The following is a 19,714-nucleotide window of genomic DNA, read 5'->3' as shown; positions in this document are numbered from 1 at the left end:
CACGTTAAACTATCGTTCGTTAACCGACTTTACAGACACCAATTTTTATTAGTAATCGTTGTAAGAGTACTGGCATACATTTTTATCAGAGCTACCTGAACGTGACGATATACGCTCGAAACAGTAGTAGTTTGAGATGCACAGAAATTCTGTGCTATCCGTCAGTGACCGAGAGCCGAGCACACTTCCCATTGGCCAGGACGAGGCAGCACGCAGTGTTGCTTGCTCGCCATTGGCCGGCGACAGCAGCTGCCCGACGAGCGGGTTGCCGTGATTGGCCGAGCTTCGCGGGTCGACGGGAAGCCTTCATTTCACAGACGGGAGAGCCACACCCGAAGTTCCCCGAAGTTCACGCTCGCTTTTTTCCCCCGTTCTATCTCATTGTATAAACCGGTGTGGCATTAAATTTTGCGGTCGATTAGGATAGGTTAGCTACATTATAGATACTTTAAAACATTGTGGATGGTTGGTTATATTAGGTAAGTATAGCTTCATTAAAAATACTGTAAAATCATTTTATGGTTGCTTAGCAAAAAACTTTTTAATATGTAGCTATCCAGGGCTAGGAAACCGTTTAGGTACATGATTTCACAGTATCTTTAATGTAGCTATCCTAACCAAATCAACAGTACACAATGTTCTAAAGTATTTATAATGTAGCTAACCTAACCTTATACAATGAACCAAAAAAAACCGAAGATGCACGATCGGGCGTTTGGTTCTCTCGTCTGTGAAAATAAGGCTTCCCCGGGTCGACACTCTGTAAGGAGGAGCTCGTGATTGGCCCCGGCTGTGGTGGCCGGGGGGGGGGGGGGGGGGAGGAGGGGGCTGTAGTCCATGAAATAAATAAAAATAAAAATTGGCTCTATGTGACGTCGACATGAGGTCACCGAAGACATTGACACACAGCATATCAGGGTTCGCTCACACACGCTATGCGGATCTTTACATTTCCTCGACATTACCAATAATCAGTAGGGACCGGAAAAATTCGCGGATTCAATGACATCTAGTCCATTATCCTCTGCATTTCTCAAGTAAACACGCGTGATCATTGGGTACTAAATTGTGAGGCGTCTCCACTGGGTAGCTTGTGATTCGACACTTCTTTGGTCGATAGTCTCTCATTGGTCCAGAGAGCTCCAGTTAAACTGCGAGCCAATAGCAGAACCAGCAGAATTGTACACATGTTTGAATTTCAGGCTATCACGAAATGAATCCGCGAATTTTTCCGGTCTCTAATAATCAGGGGCTATTTCTGTCAATCAAACACCGTGCCTCTCTTACATTTGTTGTTCTGTCACAAACGTTTTCAACGGTCGTTCACTGAAAATATATGTGACGGAGGATTAAACATTAATACCTACATGATATTTTCTGTGTTGTTAGGTGCTGTCACTCTTTGTTTTGTCACTGTTTGTCATGTTTGTCACTTTTTTGTGTATGTCTGTGAAATATGGGTTGGTATATAGTGTATAGTGTGGTGTCGTGTCACCTTCCTTGCCTTTCGTTTTGTATTGTCTTACTACTTTTGTAAGACTCTGTGTGAACATTCAAAGATGTGGCGCAACTCTATTGGTTTTAATAATCCATATTTTACCAGCACGAAACACATATATTGGACCAATATATATATATATATACACACAATTTATTTTGGTGTAATTTTTACCATGAATATAATTTATTTATATGTCTAAAGAATAATATTTTATATTGTTTTGTGTTTGAAAACATTACTTTCCTACTTATATAAATAAAAGAAAATAAATTTTATCTAATAAATTACGCTCGTGCTCATAATTTTCATGAGTTCAATGGTTCACTAATATTGTATATATAATAATTTATTTACCACCAGGCTCTCAATTATTTCTTTAATTCTCAGGGTTAAAAAAATGTTTACGAAAGTTAAAGCTGAGTCGGCTTGAAAGCAGAGATTCTTTGGTTTTGGCTTCTAGCTATTGCAGAATTATTTTTAGTTAAAGTCACTTGGTTATCAATATAAGTTCAGGCACATAATTTATATCTCTGGAATGCTCATTTAAAACAATGACATCAAAATAAAGAAATACACTTGGATTCGTCAGTGCAGCCAAAAATATTGTATAGCTTTAGTTGTTAAAAAAAAGTTCCACACATCCAGACGAAGCAAAATGGCTAAGAACATTTATATAAAATTAGTCACTGATTATACACTTATATAAATTCCAAGTACTAAAATAAACGGACAAAATTATTATCAATAATACTTTTAGACTCATTTAGCTTTAACATCAACTAGTTTGCAAACCTTATATATGAATAATATACCCTATAGGCCTGAAAGTTGGCCAAGCCAAAGTCAATCCATTCTTTCTACATCATGGTATAAGAGCCTCTTTTTTAAATCTCTACTTCCTACTGTACTATCACAATTTTTTTTTTTTTTCAAACAACACCAGCAAATTACAAGAGTGGAAATACAGTTTGAACATTGCCCCAAACAAGCTACCAACCAAACCGGTAACTGGAAGATAAAAGATTTTTCATATCAAAGTTAGCACAATATCGTCTTTAACATATAAATTACTGCAATGTTGGCTTATAACAATGTTCATAAGGATAGAGGTCATATTTCTATGGCACCTACACTTGTCGTACAATTATTCAGTTACGTGTTTCAGGTTAGCAAATATAAGACGGGAACGTGTGTTATAGATTACGAACAGCTGAGGACGACAGACTGAGGCAAGAAGTGCCTAGTGGGCGAAATGCCGGCCACGCAGCTAATAGCTGCAGAGGCCTCGTGACTTGCGACTACTTGCATAGCAGTGTCGCCGGACCGCGGCATCGGCGGAGGCCGAAGCGCGCGCTCGGCAGTTTCCGCTCCGCGGGGCGTGGCTAAGTGGACAGGTCAGCATTAATTAACGCTTCTGGGAAATTTGCCGTCGGCGGAGCGCGCTCCTCGCTTTTAACAGCTCGGGACGTGCAACAAAAGGACTTCAATCAGCGGGAACGGCGCCGGCGAGCAGGAAGGCGAGGAGGGGTGAAGGGGGGAAGGAACCAGTCGCCAGTCATTAACTTTCCTGGAGGTCGCCGTGGTGGTTTTAACCCAGCTGCGCCGCCAGTCCCCCCACCCACCTCCCCTACTCGTTGACCACGGGTCAAGCGCCCCTGCGCGATCGGCCAGGGCGGAATTTAGAACGACACAACTTAGAAAAGTCATACGCATTACTTACTACTTTCACAACTATTTCAACTACCGTAACTTAGAAATATACATTTTATGACCATCATAACTGTGAAGATTTCAATTTGTAAACATCCCAATTTAGACCATTTTAAATCAAAACTTAAATCTCACACCTTAAAATTTACATAATTAAGATCATAGGAATGCCCGCGTCTTGCATGAAAGACTAGAATACATAAAATAATAATAGAATCTAAAAGACTTCGTAGAATTCGATGGGGTTGATTTTTTCGGCTAGAAATTTTCGTTATGGAGACCTGAATGTGCAGAAATAGTCAATACAGTGTATTGAAGCTCGGAAAAAAAATTGCAAGATATTATTTAAGGCGTTATGTTATTTTTTGTGATGCAATTTGAGCTGACACACTACCTTAAACTACAACATTGTAGATAGCCGTGACGTCAATGGATACTTCCGTAGCCCTATATTCTCGTATGTTATGTTCTCATAATTAATTAGGTCTCTTTAATATAATTTTTTTGAATACTAATGTTCAAACATAATTATTTTGGATGTTATGCTTATTTATGCGCGTTATCGAAAAAAATTATGAGAATGAATTTGTACGTTGCGCGCGCACAATGAAACGATATTTTCACATTAGAAACCAAAGACTAAATAAAAAAAGGCAAAATACAAATAATTTTTTTAATGCTTTTTAAAATTATGCTTTAGTGATTGATTTATAATATTGATCCTAATCACATAAAATTTTTATTTTAAATATTAGTGGCAGAAATAATGTTTATAAATTTTCAATTGTATTTATAAAAGTGAAGTTATGTTCCCGTGTGTATAACGATGTCATGTAAAGTACCCAATGTTCTATTATTGTTGGTAGTGACACATGTATTTTTAACTGTGAGTACTTGAGGCCTGGGTGTGAGAGGTCTCCACACCGCACGGAGAGAGTAAATGTACCTAAAGGTATTTAAAATATTGATTATGCTATTTCAAAATCTTCACATTCTAATTTTTCGACAATTAGACTGTATATGATAAAGTTGTATGATAATATGTATCATTTGTCAATCCAGAAAATAAACTAATATTGAGTCGATCAAATAATCAGATAAAAATAAAAACATGAGTATTGCCCAGACATTTAGGACCTATAAGAATAGCAGATAACTAATAGAACAAACCTAACGCATAAATCAGCAATGAAATGTTATTTTATTTTCTTGTATAAGTCATGTAAATCCGTAAAAATTTCGAAAACGGAATAGATATAACGAGCAATTAGCCAGGAAGAAGGTTAATCCGAGACTTATAGTGCAGTCGACTACGATTTACTTGGCTTCCATTCAGTGCTTGTAAATGTCATTCTAGGATACAGTTTTATAACCCACAACCCAAAACCATCAAGAACGCGGTGAAAGAGGAAGTAAATATTATATCCTCCAAAAGTTTATTGTGAACTATTCACATAAACACTGGTTTGGAAATATATAGAAAATCATGCTAGAAATACCAACGTTCATTTAGCTGAACGCACTGTTCTGAGGCGAAGAATACAGCACTTCTCTTCGCACATTTGCGCCGCAAGAGGCGATGCGTGGTCAGCTAGTAATCTGGGCAACGATCGGAGCCCCGCGCCTACCCGCCGAGCAGATATCTGTAAAATCACGATTAGTTAAATTCTGTGAAAACTCAACAAAATATTGGTATCTATATATGGCAAATAACAAACTTTGAGTCTCCAATATGAATGAGAGCAAATTTGTGACAGATTTATGGGAGGCATTAAGCCGTCATTCCTCACAAGTTATTCTTTTAAATACAACCAAGTACATGGTTTTCTACATAATAATGACAGCTCATACTTTACCAATAATTTTCTTCTAAGTGCGTGAGGAATATTCATCTGCCAAACAAAAAATTCCGATAAAAATACGTTTTCAAGAAAGTGAACATGTTATTGAGAAAACTGTACTGAGATCTTGGCAAGAAGTTATGTGGTGTGAACACAATAGAAGCTTTCCCAGCTGTTATTCTAACACGGACCGTGTTTGCACGGGGTAGGCTATAGCTTTAATGCCACCACGATCAAATTTACAACACGGTGTTTATTTCCCCCCCCCCCCTCCTTTTGCGTGCCGGGCCCAGGGGCGTTCATATCCACCGCTCTTCTGTTTCCCGCCGCTCCAGCGCAATTTCCGGCCGCTGGCATTCAAAACCAATCGCCCGACGCGTCAATGGCACCAGAGCAAGCTTTGAGCGCTTGAAGAGGGCGAGAAAGAGGGCGGGACCGGAGGGAAAATTCCGTCTCTCCTGTTCTCCTGTTCTCCTGTTCTCCTGTTCTCCTGTTCTCCTGTTCCTGGTTTCCGCGCGGGGGTCCTCGGAAGAACGAACTTCCTCAGCGAGCGACACTCAGCTGCTGCCCAGAGGCCGCGATCAACCGGCCTTTCCCGACGACAAACACCCACGCACACATGCTCACACGTCTCCTGCCAGCGATCCACGAATACAAATTGCATAATGAGTGTTTCCTTCAGCGAGGCCCGCCTTTGCAAACCCTCTCTCCCTCAAGTTGTACCTACACGGAGGAGCCGTCCGCCATTTTCTTCCTCGCGCCACGAACCCCCAACACACGGAGCATTCACCTTTCGCATCCCTTCATTCGTAATTGGCCTGACATTTCCTTCCCTTTCACACTCGTTTTGTTCACCAACCCCTCTTTTTTTCTTCAATTTTCTCTTCCCGATTTCATCCAGAAGGTTTTTTTTTTTTTTTTTTAAAGAAGGGAGGGGGTAAAAAAGAGCGAGTGAAGACTTTTATTATTATTTTTTTCTAATTCATTCGGCTGAAGACAGTGCTGCCCTTTGTAAGCACGCAGAGGTCACGAGGAAAATAAAAACTAAAAAAAAAAAAAAAAGAATGGGGGAAAAAAGGGAGGGGAGTAATTCCTTTTTACGTCCTCACAAAGTGGCGGTCTTTATTTTCCTTTGCTGCGCTTGAATTAGTACTACTCAGCTACAACCGACCCGAGGGAAAACAAGACGCGATCGCTTGGTTGTCACAACTGTAATAAACACGTCCGGCAGTAAACAAACACGTTTCTGTGATGGAGCGTAGTCTAAAAGAGTAGATATCCTATTCCCATTCTTTTTTCGCGACCATCCTGTTCATAGCCCGGACAGTATGAGGCTCTCTATTCGACATAGGAAAATAGTACTGTGATTTTAAGAGCTAAATGTCATACCTTTTTTGTTTTGTTCATGAATACGATCAAAACGACATTACGAATTTGAATAAAATTTTTAGAACTATAGGCTTACATATAAATGTTTTTTTTTTGTTTGGCCCTTATTTTTATCCGACTGTGATGAAACATTGCACACTTGATCTGTGAAACACGAGGAAGATCACTGTCTAGTTGAGATTTAGATAGAGCCAATCCTTAAAGCAGAATTTAATTAATCTTGATGATATAATTTTCCACACTGGAACTTTATAACACGAGGAAGGTTACTGTCTAATCGAGATAACGTAAATAAGTAGCGCGCGAGTCGTATGGGTTTATTACCAGTTAGTATATTAACAGTTCCTCTTTTATATGGTCCGAATAAAAGTGGTAGCGTGCTAGGCGTATCCATGGAGGTATTAGTCTATTTAGTGGGTGTCTGTTTTGTATATGAAGTCAACTGGTTAACAGCTGGATAACAAAACAAAACGTAGCTGTATAAATGCTATTCTTCTTCTATGAATATAAAATCAATGTTTGTTTATTTTTTTATCCCTTACGCGTTCCTAAACCATTAACCTGATTGCGTTAAAACTTTGATGAGTTTTTTGCGCATGCCCCAAAAGTTTCTGAATTCGTGCAACAATTTTACAATAGGTGGCGTGCGAATCGGTTCAACAAATGTGTGTAATTTAAATAATTTAGCGTCAGTTCGTGTGTTTACGGTGTATGAGTGCACACGAATGACAGGTATGAATTGAATTAAATTTAAAAGAGAGATTAAGTAATATAGAGGGATAGAGAGAGAGTGATTGAGAGAAATAAAGATATCCTATAGAGAGATATAGAGGGATATCAAGAGTAATAGAGATATAAATGGAGATCGAGGGAGACAGAGAGTCTTATATAATGAGATAGAGATATAGATAATGAGACATAGAGATATAGAGAGATAGACAGATATATATAGCGATATAGGTATAAGGAGGACAGAAATAGAGATGTATAAAGAGAGATACATAGAGAGATAATTAGAGGTATATATTTAGATATATATAGATTTAGAGATATACATAGATAGATAGAGAGAGAATGGAGATATATGTATATGTGTACCTACTTCAAATCATTAACAAAATAAATAAATGAGGCATTGCAATGCATGCCGGGCATTAGGTAGTATATACCATTATATTAGTATCTTAATTTATATAAATCCAGTGTCCTGATGTTTGTTTTCAGTGAACTCTTCACCAAGTGAACCGATTTCGATGAAAATTAGCATTTATGTGTAATTTTTTCCAACTTGAGAGATAGGATGGTTTTTATTTCGATTAATGGTCCTTATAATTTATAATTAATAATAAACTGATTATCAATGTTGATTGGTGTTATTAATCGTAAGTTTTATAAGTCTCAAACAGATGGCGCCTTAAATCAGTTTTTTACAGACAACTGTTGTACTGTCTGACATAAATATATAATAGATGGCGCTACGTTTCAATTCAAATTTTATTTTTCTCCATGTTGTGCACATTTTCGTTGATCAATGTACTACGTAACCTCGCTTTTTTTTGTATTACTTTTTATTTTATTCTCACGTGTTTACAATTATTGATTATTTTCAGTAAAATGCCATGTCTTTTATATCCTTTCTAATTCACTCAGCCACAGCAACGCGTGGCCGGGTCTGCTAGTATACCATATATTATGTTGTTTATACCATTGACGGCGATGGAAAATAATCAACAAAATTAAGTGCTAAGAAGATATTGCCAGATGTATATGTTTGTCATTCTCCTGAATGTAATTAAATGTAAAAAAAAATTTTCAAAGGCTATTTTGTGATATTACCGAGTGAGTCAATTAAGATATATAATATAATTTTTTAATCAAAGCCACATTTAAGAAAAAAATATTCTAAAATAGGAAAACTGAACTTGCAGTAGTGAAAAATAAATAAAAAAAATTGTCCATAGAGGTTTGGTAAGTATTTACAATATATTTTTTAATATGTTAGGATTACCAGTATTTTCTTCATTCAAATGCTCCGTATATAAAAAATACTTGAAGACAAGTTGAATCTGCGCATTCAAAATAAACCAATTAAAAATTATTCTAATAAAATCTAATATTGGCTTTATTAATAATATTCTGATATATTTTTAATATTTTATAAATAAAATTGACTATTTTTATGATTTGGCAAATATTTAAAATTTATTAATTTCTTTTAAGACTATGTAAAATTCGTCAACGGATTTGACTGACTTTATATTGAAGGCAGCAGGAAATCATCCAGACTCATTCAGGTGTAGCTACAATCATTTGATCTATTTTACATGACTCAGGCGTAAAATGTCACAGTTAGTTTGATTATATTAATTTAGTGCAATAACGTATAAAAATAAATAAAGCAAATTAAAAAAATCCTATCTTCATTTTTTAAAAGTAGTTGCGGGGACGGGGGACGTAATTACAACCACCCATTCCCTCATAAAATTTCGTACCCGTCATTGGACTAAGTATATGGTAATTAATCTTTTCATTTTTCGAGAAGACAGTTTATACTAGGCGTGCTTTTTAATAAGGCACGATAAAATCATGCACCTTGGTTACTTAACTTATTTAGACACTTTTGAAGCAAGTTATTTTGAATATTAGATTAAATATGTATATAACTACAATTATTATAGGGGTCATATTTCATATAATTAAAATATATTTTACCATTTTCGTTTACTTTAAAGCAGGTGCAAGGCCAGGTGTATCTGGTAGTGTCAGATATTTTCTGAGGGCCTGCGAATCTAGGTCAGACCTTTTTTTAGAATTTCATTTTATTTCCTGACAGTCGTATATCTGGTTTTTAGTTCATCCTAACAGGTAACAAAGTAGAAAAGTAGTTACTTAAGTTTGCTTTTATTTGCCTCAAGGAACAAATATATTTGTTATATTTATTGAATATTAAGAAAATTTATCTATTTTAGAAGAACCCAAATCATGTCCTTATTCATTGCATATATGTATCTTCCTACCGTTATATTATTTAAACATTTTCTAAGTCATTTGCATTCAACAAATTTTCAATTGAACTCAAAATTATTTGGAGATCATCGTGAAATTTTTTTTTCAGAAATATTATAATAAAAAAAAGTTTGATGGTTTCTGGGGGGGTGGGGGCGGGGGAGAAGAACAGTTGAACGCCTAGTCATTCTGCACTTGAAAAATTATAGAAATGTTATTAACCAACAAAACTTTTTTTGTGTTATTTACATTAGTAATTAAATATTTTATTTAACAACCTTGAGATAGACCAAATTTTCATGTCAGTTGGAAGCATGCTGTTTTATCTATCTGAATTATTTAACAAGAGTGGAACACACGTGAAGTATAGGTAAACACCTACAGTCCACTGCAGAATTAGAATAATCTTTCAACTAGAAGCCAAGTTATTTCTGGGTAAGATATTGCTTATTTGCAGAAAAAAATTTAAACTCTTTGTGAATTGATACCAAAAGAGTTTGGTCATACGTTAGCATGTACAATCCCTATCAGATATATGTCAATTGTTCAGTACTGACCACTTGCAGTAGTGTTGGATCTATCTCATGGTGGTTATCTAGAATTCTAGACACCCTTCAGAAAATATATGTTGCTTTTTATTAAAATATATATATTGTCATCTCCATACACTGTAAGCATCTAACAAATTATTGCTTAAAAGTTTTGACAAAACCTAAATGAAAAACAGTGATTAAAAAACTCCATGAGTCTGAAAATTTATAGCTCTAACAATAAGCCGGTGTCTGGAACATATTATGTTTGTGATATATGCTTAGACTAGCGATTATGCAAAATCATGAATTATAAACATCGAAAAACACTTTGACCTATTATGTATTTTAGTCAAATACCTTTGCATTTCTAGCATCAAAAAATATATATATTAATACTTGTGCTTCCAAGCTACATAAAATTAAAGGCAAAATTGATCAATAAATTAATTTTATTATTTTTCATTAGTTAAAATTTCAAGCTTAAAGCTACTTAATTACTATAAAATCTTACAAATGTTTTATCTAGATATTTTCAGATTAGTTAAACGTTTACACGCAAATGATATAGGTTAATCGTAGGACTGGATGGGGAAAAAAAAAGTGGAATATATCACTTCATTATACCGTTAGCGTACATCTTTGCCAACTTGTTCGCCATTAGCGCCAGAACACTTCCGCCTGAAATTTACGCCTTTAGTGGCACGGGAGGTATGGGGGTGGGGGTAGGTGTTCTTTTTTTTTTTTAAGAGAAAGGATTCACGCTCCAATTTCTCCCCTCCTCACCCCGCCTAGCCCCGCGGGCCCCTGTAGCAATTAAGCCACCGGCGGCCCGAAAGATGAACTGGTTTAATTGCAGGTGAAAAGGACGTTGCATACATTTCCGAAAACCCCTCTTCTCTCCGTGGGCCATTTGCAAGCGGCTGGTAAGGGGGTAGTTTCCCTGGTTTAATCCCGCGCCGCGCCTGGTCTCCGCGAGTTACGAGCGCGACGTAGACGTAGGCCCAGAAGATGGAGCGCTTAGTAACTGTCGCGAGATGATCTCACCCGTCACCGCCGCCCCATCCCCCCCTCCCATAACTCGCCCTGCTCTGGCTCCAAGGGTTCCCTAGCCCGATGCGGAGTCGACGTGGTGAGCGACGACACAGCTCCGGTGCTAGCCTGGACAGCTAGCAGAGGTTGGATAGGCCTCCACCGGACCACGTGTTCACTGGGTGTTTTGAGGGGTCCCAGCGTGATGTGGGATATCGGAGAAGGCACCAGCAGTGCTGACAAAGTCTTAGGGCTCAGGACACAGCCAACTGTCTGGTTAGCTGAGTGTGGTAGAGGGGCTGAGGCGGTGACCATGCTGGGTTGGTGGTCCCAGCCGCTGGTCGGCACCAAAGCTCTAACACCCTCCCGATCAACAACAGGGAGCGATCCCTCACACTTCTGTTACTTTAAAGGCTCTGGAATGTCAAATTTAAGAGAACTGGAAGATACTCCCACCGTACCCTAATAGGGCGCATATGTGGGAGGGGAACGCGAGTACGTCGGCCGCAAGGTCGGAATAATCTGCCATTCCCCCCAAACCCGTCAGCACGTTCCCGCGCTCGTATCGAAGCATCGCGTCTCGGACTTCTCCGGGCATTCGGCACTTGCGGCACCGCTCTCTGCGGTGGTAGTTGTTGCCTCGTCAGGGGTGTGTGTGTTTTAGTGAGGAGGGATGATAAGCGCGACGCTCGCTGGTGCTTCTAGCGCGGTGTCTCCTCTGAACTGGCGCGCAGTCTTCTCGTCGTCACAGGATAACTGTGAGATCTGAGCGGTGACCGTAACATTATATGGCCGATGAATGAAGACAAAGGTGTAACACAAGTCCCTTAAGTGCTTTCAAGAATCTGTACTGGTTGTTTTACGCCTAAAAATGACCCTGAAAGTATGCTTTTTAGCCATTTTAACTCTTCTAAAAATACAGTAAAAAAATTGAATCCGAAATCAAAACTACTTTTCGGCCCTCAGCGAACTCTTAAATGCTTTTCACAATCATAACCCAATCGGATATATTGAGTAGTTTGGAAATCACGTTGTTTTTCCTGATTCTCTGCACACCGTGTGTTTGCCCGGGTAGACGGGGCCCTTAAGAAAACATTTAGAGCAGTTGAATTTAGAACAATCCATGCGTGACTTTCAGTGTTCGTGTCATAAGTGCGTCTCTCTGTGTGTCGGTTTGAATTTTCGAGCATCATGCCAAAAAAAAAAAATGCTTTTTGATGAAACATTTTGATTTCGAAAGTTTATGATTAGACGTAAAACTGACACATTTTATCGCACGTTTTATTCTTAGTTTTTCTGTAGATATTACTCTGAGGATGTCGTTAGTAATAAAAAGTTATATATTTGTTTTATCAAAGAAATTTGTCAATTACTTTAGAAAAAAAATTAAATTAATTTTGGCAGGAGTTACTGTACCTACTGTAGTTTTATCTATGATAATTACTTCTTAAAAATGATTTTACTAAAAATGTCTCACCTAGGTTGAATATTTAGGTTATCTAAGCCATGTAGCTAGGAATTACTCAAAAAGGGACGACAACTTTTAGAAAACCTAATCAAAAAATATATACGTAATCGTCACGAGGACATGCACAATGTTGGATCTCAGTGACCATAGTCACATAAGCTTAATAGTCATAGGGCGAAGGTCATAGGTTTTATCCCAAAATGTTGTCATGACTCTTAGTTATGAGCACAATAGTAATTTAGAGCCCTTTTTGATCTTTGAAAACCTGTTGACTTAAGCTTAGGCATATAAATATGCAATATTAAAACTATCAAATGAAAAGTCTATTAGACGAAGAAACACTTAGCTGCATAGTATAACAGAATATCCTGGATTTTAGTATCCATAAGGCTGTATGTCACAAATACACTTATAGTACAAAACTAGGAAACGCACTTTCAAGTATAATTCTTTTAAATAATGCCGAGTGTAAAAACACATACGTAAATTGTGTTTTCAAATAGATTTCTTAACGCGAATAACACGTATTTCCCATATCCGCGGCTAGAATTCGTAGCCACAGCAGCTACGTCGAATAATGAATAATTACATTAACCGACCGAAATTTTAAACTATTTAATGGAACAGCTGCGATAAAAAAATACTTAAAAATAATAAACTCCAGCTTTCGGCCTGATTTTTGAATAGGAATTTTATTAAAATACTGCCCATACTTTTACAATTCACTTTACAGTTAATACTACAAAGTTTTCGTTTGCCTTTCTGTACTTTGGTTCACGCAATCACTGCAGATGGCAGCATCGTGGTGGCAGGTATTCGCTCCATGCAACTTCCGTTCAATTTACAAAATTACTCCTACCAAACTCCGTAGACCGAGAGCTTAGATGTAACACATCAACAATAAACTAAATTTTGATTTTCTTTTCAACTTTTTTTCACCATGTTTCATAATCATGTTATAATAATTCCTTAAAGGAATATATTCTGCTATTGTACCAAGGGCAGGCGGATATTAGGCCGTTAACAACAGGCCTAATTGATAAGAATCCCCCCCCTTCCAAGCAGATGACATGAAAAATGAAAAAAAAAAAAACATACATTAAACACAATAATTTGGATAATTTAAGTGTTGAACATCATCACAAAGGAAAATTAATCTGCTATCAAAACGTGATGATTCATTAGAGAACACCTGTCAATAGTGACGCATTGTGCGGAACAGCGAAATAAATATCTCGCATGGTATTTTGAAGTTAATTTCTATGAATGTTTGACAAAATTTTCGGCGATCAAAAACGTATTTACCCGAAAATTTTAACAGAGAAGTGTCTAGCTGAAAAGCTGTGTGGGATATCGAAACGGATAAAAACTACAAGGGAGACAAAAAACCTGTTAAAGGATGCTTTATTATTTATCATTAAAAATGCAGTTTATATAAAGCCACTTTCAAAACATCGCTACTTAAAGCCATATCGATCTCAGTTTTGGCAGTACAATGCAGATGAAACAATCGTGTGTGATGGATTGGCGTTTTAATGAACAGCGACAAGCAAAAGCTTTGCGGAAAAAACATGGCCCCTCTTCTATCTCGTCTGCCAAAAATACGTGCGTTAAAAATGATATTTAATATTTTTTTGTGCTAACAAAAATTACACCCTCGAACCGTATGAAATTATATATTATGTGTCAAAAACAGTAGCATCAACAAGTTTTTTGAGTTCAATATTTCGTATCTCAGTATAATTTCCCTTACAACATAGTTGCTGCAAACGATATTCATATTTATACCTAAAATGTTGACAAAAACTAAAAAACTAAAAAAAAAAAAAATATATATTTACATAGTTTCTAATGGATTTTTTAATTAATAAATTTTTTTGTTCTAGCATCACGCAAATGATTATGATCTAATTTAGAAGAAATGCATTTCAGCGGTAAGTGTTCTTGCGTTCCGAAAGACGCAGCTATAAAGTAATTTAAAACCTTACCGGTGAATGGCGTTACACACATAAATTTTACTATTAAAATTTTTATCTCATTTTATGAATATGTTAGGATATCGTATATAAAAAATAAATATATGTAAGGTGTGTTATGGTTTCAAAACAGAAATTGTATTTAAGAAGATATTCAAAGAAAACAATGTATTAAATATGAATAGTAAACATACAAACACCAAACGTTTCATTACCTAATTCCAATCTTCCATGCTTAAGGAGCTAAATTTTTTATATCTGATATATTAAGTTTTATTTAAAATGAAAATATATTTTTTGAAATGTTTTAAGAAATTTTTTTTATCAATTACTGAAAATTTGATTTATTGTGTGAAACGTAGTTAATTAAATTGACAACTAAAAATAATATGTCCGAATTTATTTAGCGCAGAAAGTAAAACATCGGAATTTAATATTAGTCTATTAATAAAAAATTATTTTCTCTAAATGTTTATATTTTTATTCACTAAAATGAGAAAAATGTATTGAGTTTAATCAGAAAAGAAAATTTTCATACTTCCTTATACATTAAAGCAGTAAGAAACTATCTAAAAAATCATAAATATATATAATAATGTATAGGTTTTAAGTAGTATAGGAATGAGGTTCCGGGGGCCGGGTCCAGGGTGCCCGTGTCCGCCATCTTGGATTGTGACGTTACGACAGCCATATTGAATGACCATGAAATTTAACTTTGACCTTGAACTTTGACTTTGACCTTGAACTTTGAATTCGACCTTAGACATCGAACTTCACATGTGACCTTGATCTTTGATCTTTACCTTTACCTTTGATTTCGACTTATCCTTAACTTTGGCATTTGACCTTGTGGAATTCCGATCAACCGAAACGTTTAGGTCCGGACCCTTTTCGGACTAACGATCGTTCCAGATTAAGTGAAATCATACTTACAAACAAACTTAAAATGCATAATAATGTGTGGTTACACACACACACATATATAAATCATTGACGAACATATTATTCAATAATAAATATATCGTGTCTTCCACAGGCTGGTGCCATTCCCTGGGGGTCAGTTTTTGCGCTTAAGGCCCCTGAACTAAATCAACTGCTAAATGGTATCGTGACTCATTGAAGACCGGACGCGTCAATATGCCTTCGTGACAGTATTCACATTCTTGTTTCTATTCCACACATCGTCCTTCGAGGAGACCTGTTCATTGGCCCGGAGCTCTATCAGCCCTCCTCGGGAAAAAAACCTAAGCCCTGCCCTCGCAACCAAATTTAATGTTTTGTGGGAAGAGTTTTATTGTTATATCCTTGAATTTTTGTACTTGTTGCATTTATATACTTGTACTTAAAGTTCTTACTTTAAAAATATTATTTCTATGATATTTTTAATTTTTAATTTAATATTCTCCTAGCATTGGGATACAGCTTCCCCACTGGCCAGTAGAAAAGGAAGAGACGGGTTAGTCACCATTGCTGGTATCGTTAGCACCGGCATGGCTCTCATGAGGAGGCCAGAAGAGTTCTGTTTGGCAAAGCTGTATTTCGCAGTTGGACGGAATATTTAACATGAAATATTTAATTTAAAATTATGAAGAATTCACTTATACATTAATAATAACAAATAAAATAAATGATATGGGCCTATTACAAGTGGGAAATATACCCTGCTACTCAATGGGTGGGTCAACAGCAGACAGTACTTACTTACTGTCAACACTGGAGCATCAGAATATGAAGTTTCAACCAATCTCGTAAATAAGGAACAACTGAGGACCCCACTCCCATGCAACCTGAAATCAGCAACTGGAGACTCATCACCAGTGCATGAACAGCTAGCTTTTAATGTAAATAAAAAGATTTGGACATTTCTGTGTGAAAATTATTGTTATTAATATTCATCATGAAGTTATCTTAATAATGAAAATTATGAATCGATATTGCTTTCCTCATGACATGGAAGGTCAAACGTTAATCAGAAGGTAAGAAGTAACATTGTTTACTCTCAAGCAATAAGAAATGCTTATAATGCAGGTATTAGTCGATGAAACTTTTTTTAAACCTTCTAATCTTGTACAGGTAATAGCACCTTGAATACAGGGAAATCCTAAGGCAACATGACCTACATTATCGAGCTAGATATCACAATAGGCCTGGAGAGACTCCTGTTCGCCCGCAGCATTACCAAGGGTGATAACAATGTGCCAGTAAGGTTGAACAAACACGATTCAAAAGTGCAGGATTTGAACAATAGTGAACAATAGTTAACTGTGAACCAGTCCTTTGTGTAACCCAGTGTGAAGCTACTCCACCTCACGTTCACACTCTACCACTGTGCTCTGAAGTAGAGCAGTTATTAAAATGATCTCAGGAGGACCTTGGCCCTGAAGAAGTAGCGGATGATATTGGTTTTGTTTAAAACAATCAGGTAATGTTCTCCTGGGGGATACTGACCTTGGGAAAACGGGCCTAGTCCAGCAGCATATTAACACAGGCAATGAAGAACTTAAATAGTAGGGCTCATGGTGGCTGCCTTAAGCAAAGCAAGAAGAGGCCAAAACGATTATTAAAAATATGCTTAAAGCCCCCGCCTACCCGGGCACACACACGGTGCAAAGAGCTTCAGGAAAAACAACGCGATTTCAAAACAACTCAAGATATCCGAGTGGTGTCTGCTTACGAAAAGCATTTAAGAGTTCGCTGAGGGCCGAAAAGTACTTTTGATCTCGGATTAAGTTTTTAAACTGTATCTTTAGAAGAGTTAAAATGTCTAAAACGCATGTTTTCAGAGTGATTTTTAGGTGTAAAAAACCAGTACATATTCTTGAAATCACTTAATGGACTTGTATTACACCTTTATCTTCATTTCTCGGCCATATTATGTTACGGTCACCGCTCAAATTTCACAGTTATCCTGTGACGACGAGAATACTGCGTGCCAGTTCAGAGCCTTGCGCTTAGAGGCGATACCGCGCTAGAAATACCAGCAAGCGTCGCGCTTATCATCCCGCCTCACTAACACAGATATACCCCTGACTAGGCGGGCCCCTTAAGGGTGGGATAATAAAGCCACCAGCGAGTCCCTGAACACCACTAGTCGTTCTGGTGGCAAATAAAATGGCAAACTGAATTTTATACGTACTACCGGACTACAGTTGGACACACAGGCCAAGTGTTCAGTATAATGTATAATGTGTTGACGCTAGGCTTATTTCGTTTATATTAAGACTGAAGCTTCCTTCTTGTTATATATGTACCTACACGTGTTTGAGGTGTGACCCGAGTTATTAACTGAGTTCAGTGACCAAATTTTCTTTGAGAAGTGGGAGTTGTGGTCTTAGCTGAGGAACAATAATTTGGCATCTGGTTTGGAGTTCATACTGAGACTGAACGTATAGTAGCGCAGAAGAAAAAAAAACAGCCCCAGAAAGTGCAGACAACACATTTTTACTGCGATGATTCACACTGACACAATTTTTTTTTACATCCCCTAAAGGTACATCTGTGCGAACGCTGTTCACGAAAAAGCTGTCCCTTAAATGTACGAGCTGAATGTAAAAACCAGAAGATTTCAAACCAGCGGATATAAGAACATTTACAAAGTCTGTGTCATGCAAATTTTCAAACGTTCGACAGTTCTCAAAATAGTATTCTTGGTCTCTATTGCCCTGCTTTTAATTTGCAAAACATTGACAATCAAGTCAATGGATTTACAAACATTTACAACGACATGAAGTTGTTTACAAATAACTTTGCTAGAAAAATCAGAGGCATAAGGAGATGAGTCAGATTTTATGGCAAGTGACGTAGGGGGCATGTGTTGTTTTGCCTTTAGGCGTTTTGCCTAATTTTAGGCAAAACGCCGTTAGGCATAACGCCGTTAGGCAATTCGCCGTTAGGCAAAACGCCGTTAGGCAAAACGAGGTTTTGTTATCATAGTAACATTTTAGGCAAAACGCCGTTAGGAAAATCGCCGTTAGGCAAAACGCCGTTTGGCAAATCGGAGTTAGGCAAAACGCCGTTAGGCAAATCGCCATCAGGCAGAACTCCGTTAGGGAAAACGCCGTTAGGCAAATCGCCTTTAGGCAAATAGCCGTTAGGCAATTCGACGTTAGGCAAAACACCTTTAGGCGAAATGACTTTAGGCAAATCGCCGTAACGAATTCATGTTCAGGCAAACCGCCTTTAGGCAAATGGCCTGTTACTCACGTGAGGCTGTGTGCGCGCCCAGCTACGGGAGCCACGGGCGGGCAGCTCGTATCTGACGTCGAGGAACTGATGTCCGCCGGCGCCGAGGGTCCGCGGGGCGGGACGCAGGGCGGACCCCGCGAGAGGAGGAAATGAGACGTGGCTACGCGGGTGAGCGATGGAGCCGACGGGAACACCTCTTCTGCTCCGCGCTGCTGACGACAGGCGCTTGTTTTTTTTTCCGACGTGATAACGTCTTATAAATCGATGAATGCCGGCTGCACGCACGAAAAATTGTCACGTTCCGCCTGAGCCACGGGCGTGCAAGAACTGGGCCAACCACCGTGCGAGAAATCTTCTATAATATTAATAGCATGTATTGGACTGTATTGTATCCCCTCGAAAAGGGTATCATTCAGGATTTTCTGTACAATGACACAGCAGAAAATAAACTGGAAAATCTACCTTTTCAAAATTTTGCTCTTTCATAGTACAATCAAAGTCATAACGTAAGAATTAAGAAAGATTTTTTTTTTTACATTTCATCTGAAGTAGTTTTGTATCATTTCGTAAGTAACGATTCATATTGTGGACGGTTGGTTGGGTTAGCATAGCTACATTAAAAATACTATTACATCATGTGATACCTCTCCAGTGGATATTTGCATTAAAACCGAAACATTTTAAGAAATCGGAAAGGGTACCTTTCCAGTGTCTACCCAGCTGCACTACCGCCACCGAAAGTATGAGAGGCACCCTTTCCGAGGGGATACAATTCTATCGTCCCGTGTGGGATACGGGAAACCGGCCAGGAACTGCAGCGTGCGCGCCGCAACAGGCGGCAGGTTCTGCCGGAGCTCGTAATGACGCCGAGGCCAACTCGTAACGCGGTTACTGGCCGCGCCGCGGTGCGATGGCATCGGAGCGGAACTCGTTAACACGTGACCGCGGTCGCGCGTCGCCGCCTCGGGTCGGGCCGCTCCGGTGAAGCGACATTGCGGTCAGCTGCGTACCAGTTTCATAGTTACACCGCTGTCTGCACACCACCTTCCACCTTCCACCCATGTGCACAACAGCCT

Source organism: Bacillus rossius, chromosome 12, assembly GCF_032445375.1.
Source record: "Bacillus rossius redtenbacheri isolate Brsri chromosome 12, Brsri_v3, whole genome shotgun sequence".
Classification (NCBI taxonomy): domain Eukaryota; kingdom Metazoa; phylum Arthropoda; class Insecta; order Phasmatodea; family Bacillidae; genus Bacillus; species Bacillus rossius.
Note: the sequence above shows the minus strand (reverse complement) of the source record.